The 18,198-nt window shown below is 38.3% G+C and overlaps 1 protein-coding gene across 2 annotated transcripts in view; it reads left to right on the top strand.

Annotated features, from left to right (window-relative positions):
* The window catches only part of MGAT4A (alpha-1,3-mannosyl-glycoprotein 4-beta-N-acetylglucosaminyltransferase A), a 71,176-nt gene that overhangs the window by 14,900 nt on the left and 38,078 nt on the right, over positions 1 to 18,198 (top strand). The gene's annotated exons all lie outside the window — the stretch shown is intronic.

An 18,198-nucleotide genomic window follows, 5' to 3' on the forward strand; every position in this document is an offset into this window, starting at 1 on the left:
TTTTGGACAATTCAAATGAGAACAATTTTTTGACTTATATTGCGATTTAAAAAAATAATTGATTTTTATGCACCCTGATTTGATATAATCTGACAGATAAATTTCTCAGGGAATTGTCATAATGGAACACTTTAGCACTGTATTAAACCAAGTTCTTCCAGGTCTTAGCTTTCCTCCGAATGTGGATACAGGTAATATATGTAGCATAAATCAAATGGTAACATCATACAGTGTGCCTGCCTTTGAATTGCTTTTTTCCCCTGGTTTGAAGGAACTGGTTTGCCAGTAGTTATTAATTGTAGGTGATTGTGGTTTACCCTGCTTTCACCTGGTATTAAAGTGAAATGGGCAGAACTGAATGTCTGCTCCAGATTGAACTTTGACCATTGTTAGACAGGATTATAGTTTATTTCATTGGTATTCTTCTGAAAGCCCCTGGATTTTCTTGATAGGCAACAAAGCATTGGTGCAGGGACATTAGGATGTAATAATCTTAGAACTGCAGAGCTGGAAGGGACCCTGTGGATCATCATGTCGAGCCCCTGATAAGGAGGCACAGTGGGAAATCAAACTCCCAACCTCTGTCTCCATAGCTAGATACCTAAACCTCTGAGCTATCCAGTGGCTCTTGGTTGATGCCATGTTCTATTCTCCCTCTCACTTCTAGGATCTAAATTACCCCAAAAGGCTAAATGAATTATTCAACTAGCAGCTAAAGCACAGCTAAAGATAGCTAAGATTTCTACACTACCCAGCTTCTGAAATAGTAGTGTGAAGATGTTGTCAGATTCTGATTTAAGCAGGAACATTTATTTTTGTTCTTTCTTCCCTACCAGAGGCTGGACAACATCAAGGTCATTCTAAATTAAAATAATGATGCCGTGCTGCATCCAGAACATGATGCTCTTCTTCCTGCACTCCTTTTTAGGGTTTTGTGTGTGTGTGTGTGTGTCATGAATGATCAGGTGTGGCAAGCTGTACTTTTTATTTTTGCTATGTGACTTTTGTATTCTAGTTTTCTATATTTTATCAGTTGCTTGGTGTTTATTCACTTGCTTTAGTATCTCTTCACTGCTCATCCTGTTGATCCAAAAATCCTGGTTAACTTGAGTGGTTAACTACTAGCGGGCTGCATAGAGGAATGTTGTATTCCAAATGGAATGGACCCTGAATTCCTCTGGCCCACTCTCAAATATTATGGCTAACGATGTGCATGTGCTCTCAAAGTATTCACGCCTACCTGTTTCTGCTCTTTAATCTATTTGATGTAGAATCATACATGTATCCCTTTAAGCTAGAGTTCTCTCTCTTTATTCTTGCATTAGTAATACAGAGCTTGCTCAACTGAATTTCATTTAAGAGATCTAAATGTTTCTTGTAGCAGTTCTGAGACTCTCTATCTGAGGTATCTTTGAGGTTGAAAATGTAGTTTGATCATGGAGAGAACTTAAGCATTGAAATTATGACAAATTCTTGAACAGCTGACTAATCAAAATGCAAAGATTTTTAAGCAGCTGGCAAGTTTCCATTAAATTCTTCACAATATCTTTTATTTCTCTGGATAATTTCTTTCTCTTCATACATATTGATCTGCCCTTGAACTATCTTTCCAAACAGTATTTCAGTTATATTTTCTCTTGAAAGGTGTTTGAAATAGTATCTTTCTTCTAGTTTTATGTACCGACATAACAGTAATCTGGGATGCCACAAACATATTCTTGACTCTTCCAACATTGGTTAAGTACTATTGACTTTCAAGGGGGGGGTTGTCCTCCCAGCTATGTCTGTTCTGGTTTTTTATTTATTTGATTGTTTGCTAAACTCTTCAGCTCTTTTCCTGTAAGAGAAGGGGATTATTATATCACAAAATATCAAGAATACAACAGTGGAAAAACTTGCTGAAATAGTGAAGTTTCTATTTGATTTATTACAGTTTTATCTATGGAAAACTGTTAAAGTTCAAAAAGTAATAAACTCCGAATTGTCAAAATACAAGCTAGGAAAAATCTCAGTGTTTTGCAAGCTTTTCGAATTGCACAAAAACTTGTGTCTGAGAGGGTTTTTTTGTATGTGTGGTTAGCCTAATAGTGGTTATTTTGATATGTCCCAAAGAATTTCAGAAGATCAATCTGTGCTTTTACAGATTACATCAAAGCCTTTGACCGTGTGGATCATGAGAAGCTATGCATTGTTGTGAAAGAAATGGGTATGCCTTGGCACTTGTTTGTCCTGATGAGTAACCCATATTGTGGACAAGAAGCTACCATTAGGACAGAATATGGAGTGACAGAATGGTATCCTATAGGCAAAGATGTCAGGCATTTTATCTCCTTATTTGTTCAGTCTGCATTCATAACAGATTATGCAGACAGCCAGACTAGATTCAGATGAAGGAGTGAAAACTGGTGGAGGAAACATTCGTAATTTAAGTTAAGCAGAGGATATCATCTTACTGGCAGAAAGCAGCAATGACGTTAAACAACTTTTAGTGAAAAGAAGGAAGTGCCAAAGCAGTGAGGGAGGAGAATAAATATCTATATAGAAAAATGGTAAGAAGAACATTTGGTGGGATACTGGATCATGTCTTAACCTTTTCCTTGAGCCTGTATCAGAGTTTGATTTTATTTTTGCAGATCCCCAAATGTTGCGATATAGCTCTCAGCTACTTGCATATAATTTAAGTTGCTAGTCCCCGGTAGAGCATACCCACTGAATTACTGGAGTAATTGCATAGTATTGACAAGTGCTTAGCAGTTGATTCTGCTGATTTTCTTTAGCTGGAACTAGCCATTGTTTTTAGGCCTTTTGTGTGGTTTGATTCAATGAAAAGACCGGATGGAACTGACGTATAAATGAAGACATTGAAATCTGAAATGGACTGGAAATAGCCTAGCCTTACTTAGGGTACACTTCTAGAAGTGAAACATGAAATACTCCAAGGAAAAATATAACCAGCTAAGTTGTTAAGGTACTGATAGTATGATCTAATTCAGTGGTTCTTAACCCTTTTGAAAGAAACGCCCCCTTGAGCCATTGAGGAAGTTATCATCACCCCCCTCCCCACGGTGATATCTTTCTTATTTATTTATTTATTTATTTATTTATTTATTTATTTATTTATTTATTTATTTATTTATTTATTTATTTATTTATTTACGACACTTAAATCCAATGACCCCGGAAAACAAAATTCAATTCCAAGAAAATGAAATGCCCCCAAAAAGTAACATTTAATGATTTAGTTGCAAGCGAATTTTAAGAAGCAAAAAGAAATATAAAAAGGGCATAAAAACAAACCACAATGCAGGAACTAAAAATTTCAAGAGGAAAACTCTGAAACTAAATTAAGATTGGAGGAAAATATATATTCATGCACACTGTAAAAAGGCTGCAGCCATCTTAACAGGTTTGGCTTGCTCCAGCGCCCCCCTACCGCCCCCTTCTGCTCCAGTGCCCCCACACTGCCCCTTTTCGTTCTACCGCCCCCCTGAAAAATGAAATCGCCCCCTGGGGGGCATTATCGCCCACGTTAAGAACCACTGATCTAATTAACACACATTCAATATAGAAAGAAGTAACAGTAGATACTAACTAGGTGAGAAATTTTATTTGTGACAGGTAACTCTATGTAAATTAAATGACCTGTATGATTTGATTAGAGCTCCATCTTAAAGATAATTGCATCTTTAGGATAATTACATTTGTTTACATTACCATCTTATTCCCTTTTCTGTACGTTATTCTGGTTGAAAAACTATCTCCTTGATGCAGTGACAGTAGCAATCCAATGTATAGAAGAGGAAGTTGGTGGTAATAAGCAAGAAGTGTTCACTTTTAAAATTTGCAGCTGTTTATTGTTGGCCTCTGGTATGGAATCAACTAGAGTATATCATAAGTTGATCTACGTCAATGTAGTATCAGTTTACTGTATGTTGTTGTTATTGTTTCTGCTGCTGCTGTGTGCCATCAAGTCAATTCAGTCTTATGGTGATCCTTTTTCAAGGTTTTCCAAGTATAGAGTATTCAGAAGTGGTTCACCATTCCTTTCTTCTGCGGGCAACCTGGGACTATGTGACTTGCCCAAGGCTACACAGGAGGCACAGTGGGGAATCAGACTCCCAACCTCTGGCCCCGCAGCCAGATATCTAAACCACCGATCTCTCCAGTCAGCATTTTACAGTATAGTGAATAGTATTTCATGCCTTAAGGCTAGATGCTACATGTTTTTACTAGTAGATCATAGGCATTTATGTGGTGTCCTGACTGGCATATAAAAGTACAGTATATAGGCTGGCTGGCTGGCTGGCTGGCTGGCTGGCTGGCTGGACGGACGGACGGACGGACGGACGGACGGACAGACAGAACATTTTAAATTATTAACGTGTGATAATGTAGATCTAATACCACCTGGTTTTAGCAGCCCATTGCTCCCATGCGTATTCAAAATGGGACAGAGTTCAGTCTGTTGATAGAGCTGCATGTTTTGTCAGCAAATTTTACCTATGTTGAGTGAATTTTTATAACCTGCTATATGGAAAGTTGAGAATAAGGGGGTTGTGGAGGGTCTGTAAAATATGATTCTGTTGGACAAGTCCCATTGACCTTCCATTTCTTATTTAAAGGTTCAGTAAAATCCTTAAAAATATTGAAACACACTTGGCTCAAAAGTCCCCTCATGGAGAGCCAAAATCCTTGTCCTTTCCTTCTTTCTACGTTTACTAGGCGCCCTGTACCCAGAGCCATACTAGGAGCTATAGGCGATAGTTGTTGAGAGATGGCCTATATGAAGTTGTGCTATGGCTCAGCAGTTCCTCTGCCATTCCTGTTTGGACTCTCATCTGCCTCTCATCCACAAACTTACTTGGTTCTTTTTTATTCTTCCCAAACCATTGGATTTCCAGCATTCCGGGGAGTACTTCTGCTTTTATAGCTCAATGTTGTGCTTATTTCCTCAAGAGCGTCAGAAACTGTGGCAAATGGAGCCTACTGTTTTGTAGGTGTGTTCAGTACTGTAAAGGTTCCCCTTGACATTTAGTCCAGTCGTGTCCGTCTCGAGGGGGCAGTGCTCATCCCCGTTTCCAAGCTGTAGAGCCAGTGTTTGTCCGTAGACAGTTTCTGTGGTCACGTGGCCAGTGCGACTAAACACAGAACGCCATTACCTTCCTACCGTGGTGGTACCTATTTACTCGCATTTTTACTCCTGCTAAGTTGGCAGGAGCTGGAACAAGCGATGGGAGCTCACTCCGTCACATGGAGTCAGCTCTTACGTACTGTAACTCTAATGTGGATTGACCTGCTTCATTCACTTAGATTTTTATGAGTCCTCCACATTCGTAGCCTCCAGCCACTGTGGTTCTTCTGCCTCATCTGGTCTTATTTCTGAGTAGAGTCAAACTGTCTCTCTAGGGTTAGAAGGCTACTCTTCCACCACCCTTTCTCTCCCCACGGTGTGGTTTCCATGAGTTGGGCAGGTGAACCTATTGTCACTTGACACATTTTCCTATCACCTTTTGGGCAAGTGGCTTTTCAATTTGCTTATGATGACTTTGCCTGAGAAGAGAAAAGAGCCATATCTTTGAGATGATGGGGAGCTCATTAGCAGATGACATGTTTTGAATGCATTGTCAATCCAGGATCAGTGTAACTGATCTTTTAATCTGAGGTAAAACAAATTCTCTATCTCTCTTTAACTATAGTAGAGAAGTATAAGGTAGTAAAATATATGTGCACGAATGCTTAAATGCAAGAGCATCATAGGTCATGATCTTTTTGCCAATTTACATTTACATGAAGAAAATCACATTGAGTTGCGGTGGCAGTTTACTGGTTGCTAATGCGGTGCTGTTTGGACTTCTGGGTTTTTTGCCTGAGTGTGTGATCAGTCTCATGCTTCATGATGCAAACAGTGCTTTATTAATGAGAAGCCATTTGTTGCCAGCACCTAATTCGTTTCCTTTATGCAAGCATAAATCAGCAGTAGGATGCTGCCCATAGTGTTTAAAAAGCAGCACCATTCTGAGCTTTCTCTAGTCACACACACTTTATGAACTATTTCTTCCTACTCCATATGAACAATTTTGTTCAAAAAAACAATGATTGAACACTTTATTTTTTACTTTAACCAAATGATTTGTAAAGAAATAAGTATTTCAGTATAAGCCAAATAACTGATTTAAAAAGTGCTGTACATGACAATTGTGGCTCTTCTTTTCCCTGTGCACAGCAACTGTAAGAACAGCAGAACTTAAGAGAAAACCTCCTGGATCAGAACAAAGGAACCTCTAGTCCAGCTTTCTGTTTCCTGTAGGGATCAAAAAGATGCCCATGTTTGGGCAGCCCATAAAGGCAACAGTCTTCTACGATGAATTTTATTTTTAGGCAGTGCTTGTTGCCTAAAGGTGGCATATAGTGGCAACCAGCATGGCTAGTTGTCATTGACACAAGAAAACATTAGACAAAATAGCTATTTTCAGTTGAAAAGGTGATCAGATATTTTATAAGAGATACACATGGAGTAAGCAGTTATTGCTGCCTACCTAGTCACTGCATTGAATAGCTTATTCTTATTGACTCCAGCCTGCAATTCCCCCCCCCCCCACTCTGCAGGATCTGCAGAGTGGTTGAAAACTCATAATGATCCCCATTCAATGTTGGAACCTGTGATGATTATTAGCATCAATTGTTGCCCCGTTGTGTCTTCTTATTGAGAACCATGGATATAGTCCATGTCCAGTTTCCCCAGTACTGAACTAGAAAACAAATAGTCAAGCTTTGAAAAAGAATGCCCAGCATGTAATTAATTTTTAAACTGTTTTAGGTTACAAATAAGATAACATTATCCAAAACCAGTGAAATGATAAAAGACACACTTAAAAACAAGTTTAGTTCATTAGGAAGCAACTCCCTGATGCAGAACTGTTGCAAACAACTAATCTTTCCATCCAGATCATAGACTTAATTATCCTTATTGTTTGAAACCAATGAACAGACTAGGAACCATATGCTTCCCTGATCTGACCTCCATCAGGCTCTTATGTGTTTTTTTAAATAGTCTTAATGTCTTATCCAGCTGTTGTCTGCATTACAAGAAGAGCATTCAGTCTTAACAGTTTTGTAGATTTGATGCAGCATGGTGCCAGAAGGAAACATAGCTAATTCTGTTAATGTTTTCTAATGTTTTAATTTTCATCTTATAAGTTGACTTATATGAGTTATTCCCCTGATTAAAATGCACATATAAAAATTCATATAAAGTTCTGCTTAGATTTCTAATGCTTGTGTTGGTCTCATTATTAGAGAAAATGGTCTAGCTGATGATAACCAAGTGATGCTTTATGCTGAATGCATCGTGTAAAACTGTATTTTCAGTTTTACTTTGATTCCTTCCTCTTTTTTTTTTGCTCAGGAGAAAAAAAAGTGGTGTGCTTTTGGTAATCTGGTATACCTTTTCCCAAGATAAAAAGCAAATATTGGAACACTATTGTTGTATTTTTACAAGCATTTTAAGTACTGGTGTGACTCCAAAGTACCTGTGTCTTCAAAGTGAAATGTGAAAAAGCAGCCCTTATAACATTGAATTCCGAAGTGATTATCAGGTGTGAAATCCTACACTGATTCCTGGCAGTTTGCCGCTTGTGTCAACTGTGCTGTTGTTCCCTTTAGACCACAGGTCCCCAACCTTGGGCCTCCAGATGTTCTTGGACTACAACTGCCAAAAGCCTTTGCCACCACCTCTGCTGGTCAGGATTTCTGGGAGTTGAAGTCCAATAACATCTGGAGGCCCAAGGTTGGGGGCCACTGCTTTAGACTGATAACTGAAATTATTCACAACCTGATAACCTAATGGTTTGTTACGAACCATTGTCATTTTGTTCACTGTCTGTATCCCCACCTGGTCATGTATAAATATGACAGTCATCACCTACCTGAGGAAGTGGACTTGAGTCACGAAAGCTCACCTTAAAATATAGCAGTTAGCCATTAAGGTGCCACAATGTTTTTGTCTCCTGGATTTGTTTTGTTCTCGTTTTGTTCTCTTGTCCGGTGCCCCTTATTTTCCCTTGGTGAATGGTAAAGAAGGTTGAACTTGTCAGATTGTATCATAATCAGGGAGAAATCAGTTAAAAATGTATTTAACTAATCAACATTTAATTCGTGGTGCCTGCCGAAGTGGAAAACATTAAATCTCATTGAAAAACTGTAACAGAGGCTTTGGGCAAGATTTTACTCTTCAAAGATTATGCACAAAATTTATTACCCAAATAATGTATTGTTGTTGCAGGAACAACAGAACGTAACACTGGGCGTAGTCCATTGCTTCCAAAATCACTGATTCTCCGCATTTTTGCAGCCCTGGGTGCAAACCATTTGGAACAGTTTTTGTTTCACACAAGACTGAAGCAGAAGTAGAAAAGAAAGATACTGTAGTTCTGATTTTTCTGGTATTGGATATGGAAGTTCAGTCCAGAACTGCCTTGGATATAAATATACCAAGGCATTTATGCTAATTTGCAACCCCTCTGAGAAAACCTAAACATGTTTTACAGTCTTTAATTTTTTTTCAGCCATGTAAATAAATGCTACATCTTATTTTGTAATGTGATGTGTTGCCAATGATTGTGTTATGAATTGTGTTTTATTTCTGGCATATACGTCTGTGGAAAGTTTGTTATAACTTGGGGATGATGGATTTTAGCTAGGTCTGTCCAGTACAGTACATGTCCAGCTGCACAGTTTGCTGCACAGGGGGCTGCAGGAGTGAGAGGGGGATCGCACATGCCTAAATTACATTTAAAGTCTTGCATTCCTGCTCTCTGTTCCCCCAGCCGCCATTAGAAATAGTTTTCCTTGCTTTTGTGAAAGCAACAGAACAAACTCAGACATAAACCTCAGTGAGTTTAAAACTAAATGGGTATAAGGACTGCAGCCTCAGTTATCTTAGCAAATGTATTGACAGGCTATTGTATCCAGTTGTGGAGTTCTCAACAACTCTCTCCTGTCTCCCCAGACAGAACTGAAATATTTTAGCAAAATAAGGCTGTTCTCTCACTAGAGATTTGTGGCAGGTAGAATTGGCAGAATAAAGACCAGGCTTGAAATTAGGCCAACGATAACAATAACAAGATGGTGATGGCCAGATTCATGTTGTTAGTCAGGTATGCTTCTGATTATTCTTTTCAAATAAAGGAGAGATAGACAAAAGTACAGTTCCAAAATCTGTACTAGAGTAACAGCTTTGTTAGTTCGAGCAAAAGAATACAAAAAATATGCAATAGCTTTCCAGGATCGTCAGTCTGGGGAATGTAGAAGAGAAGGAAAAAACAAGCCAGGTTGTTGAAGTTCTGGGATCTGCACAACATCTTGAAATGGAAGCGGGGTGGGGGAAGAGAGGTTGATGACAGTGGTTTTTTTTGTTTCATTTAGAGTAAGCCATAGGAATTCTGGTAGCAAGGAGGACAGGAATATTTGCTTCTACATTTTCCAGTGACATAAAACCCAATGTAAACACACAGCTGGCATACATACACTGGCAATTTTTTTCAGTAGTGTTAATAAGAAACACTAGTGGTGTTTGTGGAGAACTCTTATTTGAGACAGATGGAGTTCTCAGACGATTCATTCCTCTCCTCTCCCTCTGGTCATTAACATGGTGGCTAGGAACTTATCTTCCTGGCTTCTGAGAATACCTGGTACAGTGTTCTGTTTCTGCCTTTGTTATACTAAACTCTTACGTGTGCTTGCCATTACATGAAAGAAATTTAGAATAACACTAAAGACTGTAGGGCAGATAGTTTATTGCGTGTAATTCCAAAGAAAGCAATTTAGGCCTTGGATGGCATCAGTTTGGCCCCTCCGGTAAAAGTGAATGGGTAATAAATATTTTTGATGAAGTTGAAAGGAAAGGAATACATGAAGGCCAGTTGATTGCCACCACATTCCATCCCTGTTCCTCCTCCTAAGTCATATCATTAACTCTGGCCTGCAGAGGCTAACGTTCATTCTGTGGTTTTCCATACGTGCATTTGCATGCATATGAATGTCACAGAATTTGCCATTGCTTGGCATGCAGGAAAATTTTTATTTTAAAGGCTTGTCTTTCTCCAATATAAAATAAAGAGAACTTGTTTTTGATGTGAAGGAGATGATCACATGATCCACTGATTGAATCCAATACAAATATCGATAGATTTTGAGAACTGAGAATATTTTTCCCCATTTGGCCCATACTTGCTAGCAGCTCCGTGTGTCCTTGACAGAACTCATGTGAGTCTGAATCAGCTGTAGAGTGTGAAAGGGTTTCATGGCGGCATCAGGTTGAACCCACAGTCAAAACAAGAATCTTGCCAAAGGACATCTGTGACCTTCTGTGGTGGATAGAGAGAATAGATTTTAAGAATCTGGGTACATTTTCCACTGTGAGACACAGCAATCAACTTTTCAGAGCAATTGTTGATTTCTTAACTTGGTACAGTGATCCCTTCGTTGATACAAAGTGATGCTGTGGGATACAAGTTGCTATGTTTGCATTTTTCTGTGGTTTTAAGGCCAAGGATGAATGAATAGTTCTGTCTGGGAATGTGTGTGTTTAAGTCTCTGTTGGAGGAAAGGTTGTGAAATGAAAAGAGCGGAAGGTGTAGGAATGGAGTTACTTTTCTCATAATGTGAAATGTCAAGCCAGTTCAAATATTTATACTTAATTCCTGAAGAGCTCTAGATTACACAATAATAACTGGCTTTTATGTGCTCTTATCCAATTTCTCAAGACAAAACCATCTGCTCTGGCAGATTTGTGAATTCTGTATTATGTCTGTCTTAAACTGCAAAAAGTTGTGGAAACATTTCATTTTATAAAAATATTTTTCATGCATAATATATTGGTATACATTTATTTTACGTATACATATATATTTCACATTGTTGTTATGTGCCATCAAGCTGGAACCGACGTATAATGACCCTAATAGAGCTTTCAGAGTAAGTGAGATATTTAAAGAGTGGTTTTACCCGTTCCACACCCCACTGAATTTTCTTGGCAGTATAGGGATTTGAAGGCAGGCCTCCTGAGCCCAAGTCTGTCACTTTACCCATTATAGCACACAGGGTATTTCATATATAATATATATTTCATATATAATACATGAATACACTATGTATTTTGATCTATATATGTATCTGATAATGGGGTCAACTTTTTAGAAAGAAAGAAACCTTCTTTTGTAATACTTGTCATTGTGTGGTAACACTTTTTTTTATGACCAAGGAAAATCAGGATTCTTGCAGAAATCTTGAAGAGATGATACAGAGTTTGAGTTACATGTTTCCATTATATGAAGCAGTGTGTGAGACTAAAAATGTTACAGATTTAAATATAGTGTCCTTATGTCCTCACAACTTTTCTGTCTCATGTGTAGAGATGGGCATGAACTTCAGTTCAGATGTTCGTGCTGGTTTGTATGCACGGCGCTAGAGGTGGTACATGTTCCCTTCCCCTGCCTCCTTGGCCAATGACCCACTCAAGAGTCAGAGTGTGCTCCTCTCCTCATCCTCTTCAGCTGTTCAGCCAGTCCCTGGCAGGAGCACGGAGACTAGTCAAATAGCCAGAGAGGAGGAGGAGAGGAGCAGGCACTGCCTTGTGAATGGAGATCCAGTCGGGAAGGTGGGGAAGGGAGCATGTGGCACCTGTGGTGACGTGCATATGAACCAGTATGAACCTCCGAACCAAAGTTCATGCTCATCTCTAAATGTGCACATACCCTCCTTGGCCTCTTTTTTCTCTCTTACTAATAAAAGGTAAAGGTTCCCCTTGACAATTTTTTTGTCCAGTCGTGTCCGACTCTAGGGGGCGGCGCCCATCCCGCTCTTCAAGCCATAGAGCCAGCGTTTGTCCGAAGACAATCTTTCCGTGGTCACATGGCCAGTGTGATTTAGACACGGAACGCCGTTTACCTGCCCACCAAGATGGTACCAATAAAGTTAAACATAAATTGCTAGTGCTTATAGTAAAAAATAAGCTCCTTGTCCTTGTCTTAAATGTCAGGGAAATAAACCAGAATGCCTTTGAGTAAGAGACTGAGTGCCAACATGAATTTTAGCATGTTGAGGGCTGGCCTTTTCCCCCTCTTTTTAACCTTCTTCCTCTAACGTTCACAAAGGTCACTGAGCTGCTAAAAGCAGACTTTATAAGATGGAAGAGAAGCTTTTGTAATCTGTGCTGTTTTCCGTTCGGTGGAGAAATGGCTTGTAATCAGTAGCTTCACAAAGTACCAAGTAACTCTTCAGCTCTGAAAATACCTAGTTGGCTCATGTGACTTTTCAGTGCTACTTGCACCCACAGAAATCCTTGAGTAGTAGAGTTTTTTTATCACTTATCTTAGCCTTTTAAAGAATCAGTGGCTCTATTTCCAAGCAACAACTCTTTACAAAAAAAAGGGCTCATAACAATACTTTTAGTTAACAAACTCAATAAGGTAATTTTAGCTTTAGTTTAACTTCCATGAACTTTAGTTCCCTTATCAAGCACTGTCCAAATGTGTGGGACTACAATTCCCATCCCTGTCGGCCAGAAATAGTTATACTGATTGAGGATGACAGAAGCTGTAATTCAGCCACTGGTGGGGAACAACAGGTTGGGGGGGGGGGAAGCTGCTTTAAGCTTAAACAAGGATTATGGTTTTCTGGTTTCAAAGCAGGTTAGCAAAGGATGGATATAGATGTCTTTGTAAAAAAAAAAAAAAAGGAAACAATTGGTGTTTCTTGTGTCTGCCTCGCGTAGGATGGCATGATATGTGCCTGTCCATGTGATGAGTGCTCATTGTCTGATGGATTTTGGTCCTCCACCACGTTTCTGGTGGCTTTGTCAAACTTATTTAAAATAGAATTTTAATAAAAGACTGCCATGTACTGTATAGGATTGCCTGGATTTATATCAGAAAGATTTACAGCAGATAGAAAAGTGTTTGGATTTGTGGAAGAAAAATCCATGTTTAAAATAAGGACCATATGATTTCTAAGATGTATAAAATACTTTTGAAATTTGATACAGAGGATGAACAAATCAAACACTGTATGGTTTAAATGGGCAAAAAGCTTCGGATACAACATCCAAATAGAACAATTGTGGAGGGATAGACTGAAATTTACAGGGAGTTACAACTCTAAGGAAAATTTCTATAAATTATATATGGATATTTAACACCAAAAAGTTGTCCAAAATGTACAGAGAGATCTCCAGTAAGTATTGGAAATGTCAAGCTAAATAGGGTTATTTTTATCATATTTGATGGATGAGTGGAGTGGCTGCAAAGTTCTGGAAACAAATTAACTCAGTAATGCTTAAGATACTGAAAATTAATTTGCAATTAAATCCAGAACTGTTTCTTCTGGGTTTAGTAGACAACCATGTAGAAAAGAATAAAGCTGTACTTATCAGATATTTGACAACAGCTGCAAGACTGCTCTGTGCTTAATATTGGAAAATGAATAATATTGTTCTCAACAACATTCTGTATTTTTTTATTTACCTCAGTACCCTGTTCCAAATCCCCTTCCCTATGATTTTTCCTTACCCAATGGAAAATATTTTTTTAAAATTAACAAACAATTTTTTAAAAAAATACTGGAAAACGAATAAAGTACCCTCAATGGAAGATGGGTTACTTTAGGTGTTGGAAATGGTAGAAATAGCGAAGCTGTCAGCTTTAATTAAGGACAGATCATTGACGAACATTAGAACAATTTGGAAGCCCTTATTGGAATTTCTGTTCAACAAGGAAAAAGATGAACTGATGGTATGTGACTTCGAATTCTAGAGATATAAATTATGACACTCCTGAGTATGGACTATTTTGACACAGTGGATACAAATTTGGAAGTACTCACTATAAATAAGTGAAGGAATAATTAGTAAATTGTGTAACAAACAATGGGAATTTCTATAACATATCTGTTTTGAATAATTTGTCAAACTGGTTTGCTCCTATTTGAACCCCCTTCCCTTTAGTGTATCCCTTGTGTGAGAAACTTAATAAAAATTATTCAGAAACTTGCTTCAGTGAAAGCATTCCAGTTGCTCAGTGAGGGATTAGTGAGGTTGGGGCCAGTTCTTGTTGAGGTCGTGAGCTGTCTGGATCTATCACTTCAGATGGCTAGTGGAGATTCACATGGCTTTCTGTAGTATTCTGGGATCATGGGAAAAACTTAAGTTGGAACCTTTCTTCTCACGTCTAGTTTTCTGGGAATTTGTCATATGTCAAAGCATTTAGGCGTGCATTTCCCCCACTTACTGCCTGAAGCAATGAAACCCAATAAGCAGTAGATGACCTAGAACAACGTGGTTCCCAACCTTGATTCATGCAAGTGATCTTGGACTGCAACTCTCAGAAGCCTTCGTCACTAGCTGTGCTGGCCGGGGTTTCTTGGAGTTGTAGTTCAAGGACACCCGGGTTATCCAAAGTTGAGAATCACTCTCGTAGAAAAATTAAGTTCAAGTGTACATGTCTGAAAAGTTCTTAACCACAAAACTGCCCATATCTTCCAATCTCAGGAATGTATATGTGCCAAAAAAATATAATACAGCCATTTGATAGGGTGAAGCTGGGGTGAAAAAGATCCATTTGAAGTCTGAGCCAGGTGCTGCCTGTATTACAAGCAAAAAACAAAAAACAAAAAAACACAACACATTGTTTTAATCAGTGACTTGTACTTTTCAATCTTGTGCTGAGGGCACACTGGATTTTTGTCTAGAAATTGTAGGACTGTATACAGCTCCCAGCCACTGTGACTCTCATTTGCCAAGTGCAGCATATAGTATCCCTGGGGTATGGTGCCAAGATCAGGACAATTTGGAAAAAGGAGAAGAATCACTTGTCAATTCTGTGCAGGGTGGATAGCAGCCAACATGATTACTCTGGATTGGGAAGATTTTCTGTTTGTGGGAGGGATTGTTCCATGAGCCAAAGAGCACCTTCCCTTCCGTCTGGCAGCTCTGGATGTTGCTGTGATCTTTCTGTTACATGCGGTAGAAACATGACAAAGGATCACAGAACAAGCTTAGTTTCTTGTTATACTCTTGCATACGTCATTCAAGTTAAGTATGGGGCTTACTTAAGTGTCGATTTAACGAGTCTTCTCTTTCCAATGAAATTACTCTGGTTGGGAATAATGATTGGATTTAACTTGCAGGTTTTTTTAAAAAATGAAATCTACACCATAAACAGAGACATCACATCGTAGAGAGAAATGGTTTTAATGAGATAATTTCAAGCCAGATGTATTTCCAAAGAATAATCAAAGGGAAACATATCTTTCATATAGAAAAAAAACCCAATGCCATCTGCTCACAAAGGTCTTCAAATGCTCTCTGTCTTTTCTTTCCCAAGTCAAATTAGTTGAGTTTGCCATATAAAATGCAGACCCGTCCACAGTTCTTGATCCTCTTGGTGATTCTCACCACTTTACAAACTGTATTCTTATTATAAAAATTAACTTGCTAACTGAATCATTATTAGTTTTTGCCTTTCATAAAGCAGAGTGGAAAATTAATCTGTAAAGAAACTTTTTTTAAAAAAAAAATTGTACCCTCTTCTCCCATTTCCGTTTCTTCAGCTTTGAAAGCTGTTTGCTTAGCCTCACATTTATTTCACTAACTCATGCAGGTGTCTGATACCTGCAGTAAAAATCTTCTCTGTTATTTTCTGGCAAGTTAATTTAGATAGTGAAGTTCATTTCTTTAATAAATCTTCCCATGTTTTCTCAGTTACAATCCCTAAATCTTTATCCCTTCTTGAATTTTCATAATTGATTTTTCTTTTTTTCAGATGTATCATCCTTCATGTAACAAATTAACGATTGCACTATGAAATTAATCAGGAGCTGGGGTGTTTTGAGGTCTATTTAAAGTCATGCATTCCTGCATTTGAGGCTTTGTGCTATATCTGCCTCTCTTTACACTGACTGCCTCTCACAGCCATTAGCTGCTGCCACTATGTCATTTTTAATTATTAGGTTTTTTTATTTCTTGTAATATGGCATAGCACTAGTTTAGCATGACAGAAAAAAAATTAAAATGGAGTTTTCCCTGTAGCCCAGTACACATGCATACAGAGAGACAGACAGAGAGATAGACACACATACACACACAGAGGGGGTGGAGAAGGCAGGTGGGCGAGAGTAAAGACACACCAGTGTGTGGCAAAGAGAAACAGATCACAGAAGTTGACAAGATCAGCAGCTTCTATGCTTGTGAAAGAGGGAGTGCTTTCCCCCACCAAGCCTTTCTCTCTCTATTGGCTCTCTTTTCAGATTGGACTGCAAGGTTTTCCTGCAGCTTGAAATCTGTGATCCTGGCATCCATTACTTGACAAACCTCAAAGACACAATTTACACTGACACAGGCATTCAGATATGCCAAACCAATTAAAAAGAAATCAATTTCACAGGAAATTTAAAATAAATGACCTTCTTGTGGCTGAGTAAAATACCTTACTTTCCATCCAAAAAACACACTTCTGAGGCAAAAAAGCATGCACTTTGCTGTACGTTATGTAACTAGAATTTTAAAAATCTATTTCAAACCTGATTCAAGACCAGGTTTTCTTCCATGTGTAACCAAGCTCTTATTTTTGAAAATGGAAAGAATTTTCTTTGTTACAGAATATCTGGAGGCAACCAATGGTTATAGTAAGCATGCACATACACACATACAGACAGAGAGAATTCTATATAGCTTTTTTTGTACTATCTGCTTGGTTTCATTATTAAAAATATTTAAAAGTGCTAACATGATTTTTCTGAAAAGTTACAACATATGAAAAGGCATCTACACAGTAGTTATACATTGGCCACAATCCATTTTTGGAATTACAGTGGTATAAGTATAATTACATAAATCACAGTGGTAACCTGCTGCTAATTAATGAGTTATTGTTCGCATTCCTAGTCTCATGATTTAGTACACAAATAGGAATGTAAGTGGCAACTTGTTAACTAGCAGCAATTTCCCTCTCTGGTTTATGTAAATATAGTTCTACCAGTGTAAACATGTAATATAGTTCTGATCATAATTGTAAATGAAAATTTGGAAATATATATTTCCAGGTGAGTGGAGAGAGTCCAAGTATCAATTGCAACTTCTGCCAAATATTTTTATGTGTAATTTGTTTAGCTCTAATATATATACATAAGGTTTGTCCATCTTTTCTGACAAACAGATTAGGACCACTGTCAAAACTGGTAATTATACTAGCCTATCAAACAATGTATATCTAAAAATGAAATATTTAACTATTTACCACATTCACACAGGTTTTGTAAAATTTATTGATCTATGCTACAGCTTGGTCTTCATGTGGAGCCAGTTCCTCATGGTACTAATGTTAATTCTTCACCCTCCCTGACTGTAGAGGTGACAACAACCCAACCTTTGGGTGGCTTACACATAGAAAGAGGCGGGGTATAAATTAAATAAATAAATAAATAACGTGCATTGTGGACAAGAAGCTACCATTAGGACAGCATATGGAGGGACAGTAGTTTCCTAGAGGTAAAGATGTCAAACAACTGTGCTTTATATTCCCATATCCGGTTCAGCTTGTATGCAGAATATACCCTGCAGAAAATGAGACTAGATTCAGATGGAGGAGGAGAGAAAATTGGTGGAAGAAACGTCAGTAATTTTAGATATGCAGATGACATCATCTTACCGGCAGAAAGCAGAAAAGACTTGAAATGACTTTTAGTGAAAGAAGAAAGTGCCAAAGCAGTACTACAGCTGAACAAAAATCATGATTACAGATAAACTGTACAGCTTTAATGTTGACAATGAAGAAATAGAAGCATTGAAATCCCAATGGAGACTTCAGCTAAGAAATCAGAACACTGAGCTTTGGAAGGGCAGCAATGAAGGAATTAGAAAAGATCCTCAGGTTTAAGGGTATGACACTAGACCAAGATCATCCACACTCTTGTATTCCTGATCAGCATGTATGGGTATGAAAGCTGGGCAGTAAAGAAAGCTGACAGGGAAAATATTGATTCGTTTGAAGTGTGGTGCTGGAGGAGAGGTTTCCGGATACCCTAGACTTCAGAAAGCCAAAAAGTTAGTCCTAGAGTGAATCAAGTGTGAACTATTTCTGGAAGCAAAAATGATGACACTCAGGCTCTTCCTACTTTGGGCACCTTATGAAAAAGACAAGAGTCTCT

The sequence above is a fragment of the Pogona vitticeps genome, chromosome 3, assembly GCF_051106095.1.
Source record: "Pogona vitticeps strain Pit_001003342236 chromosome 3, PviZW2.1, whole genome shotgun sequence".
NCBI classification, from domain to species: domain Eukaryota; kingdom Metazoa; phylum Chordata; class Lepidosauria; order Squamata; family Agamidae; genus Pogona; species Pogona vitticeps.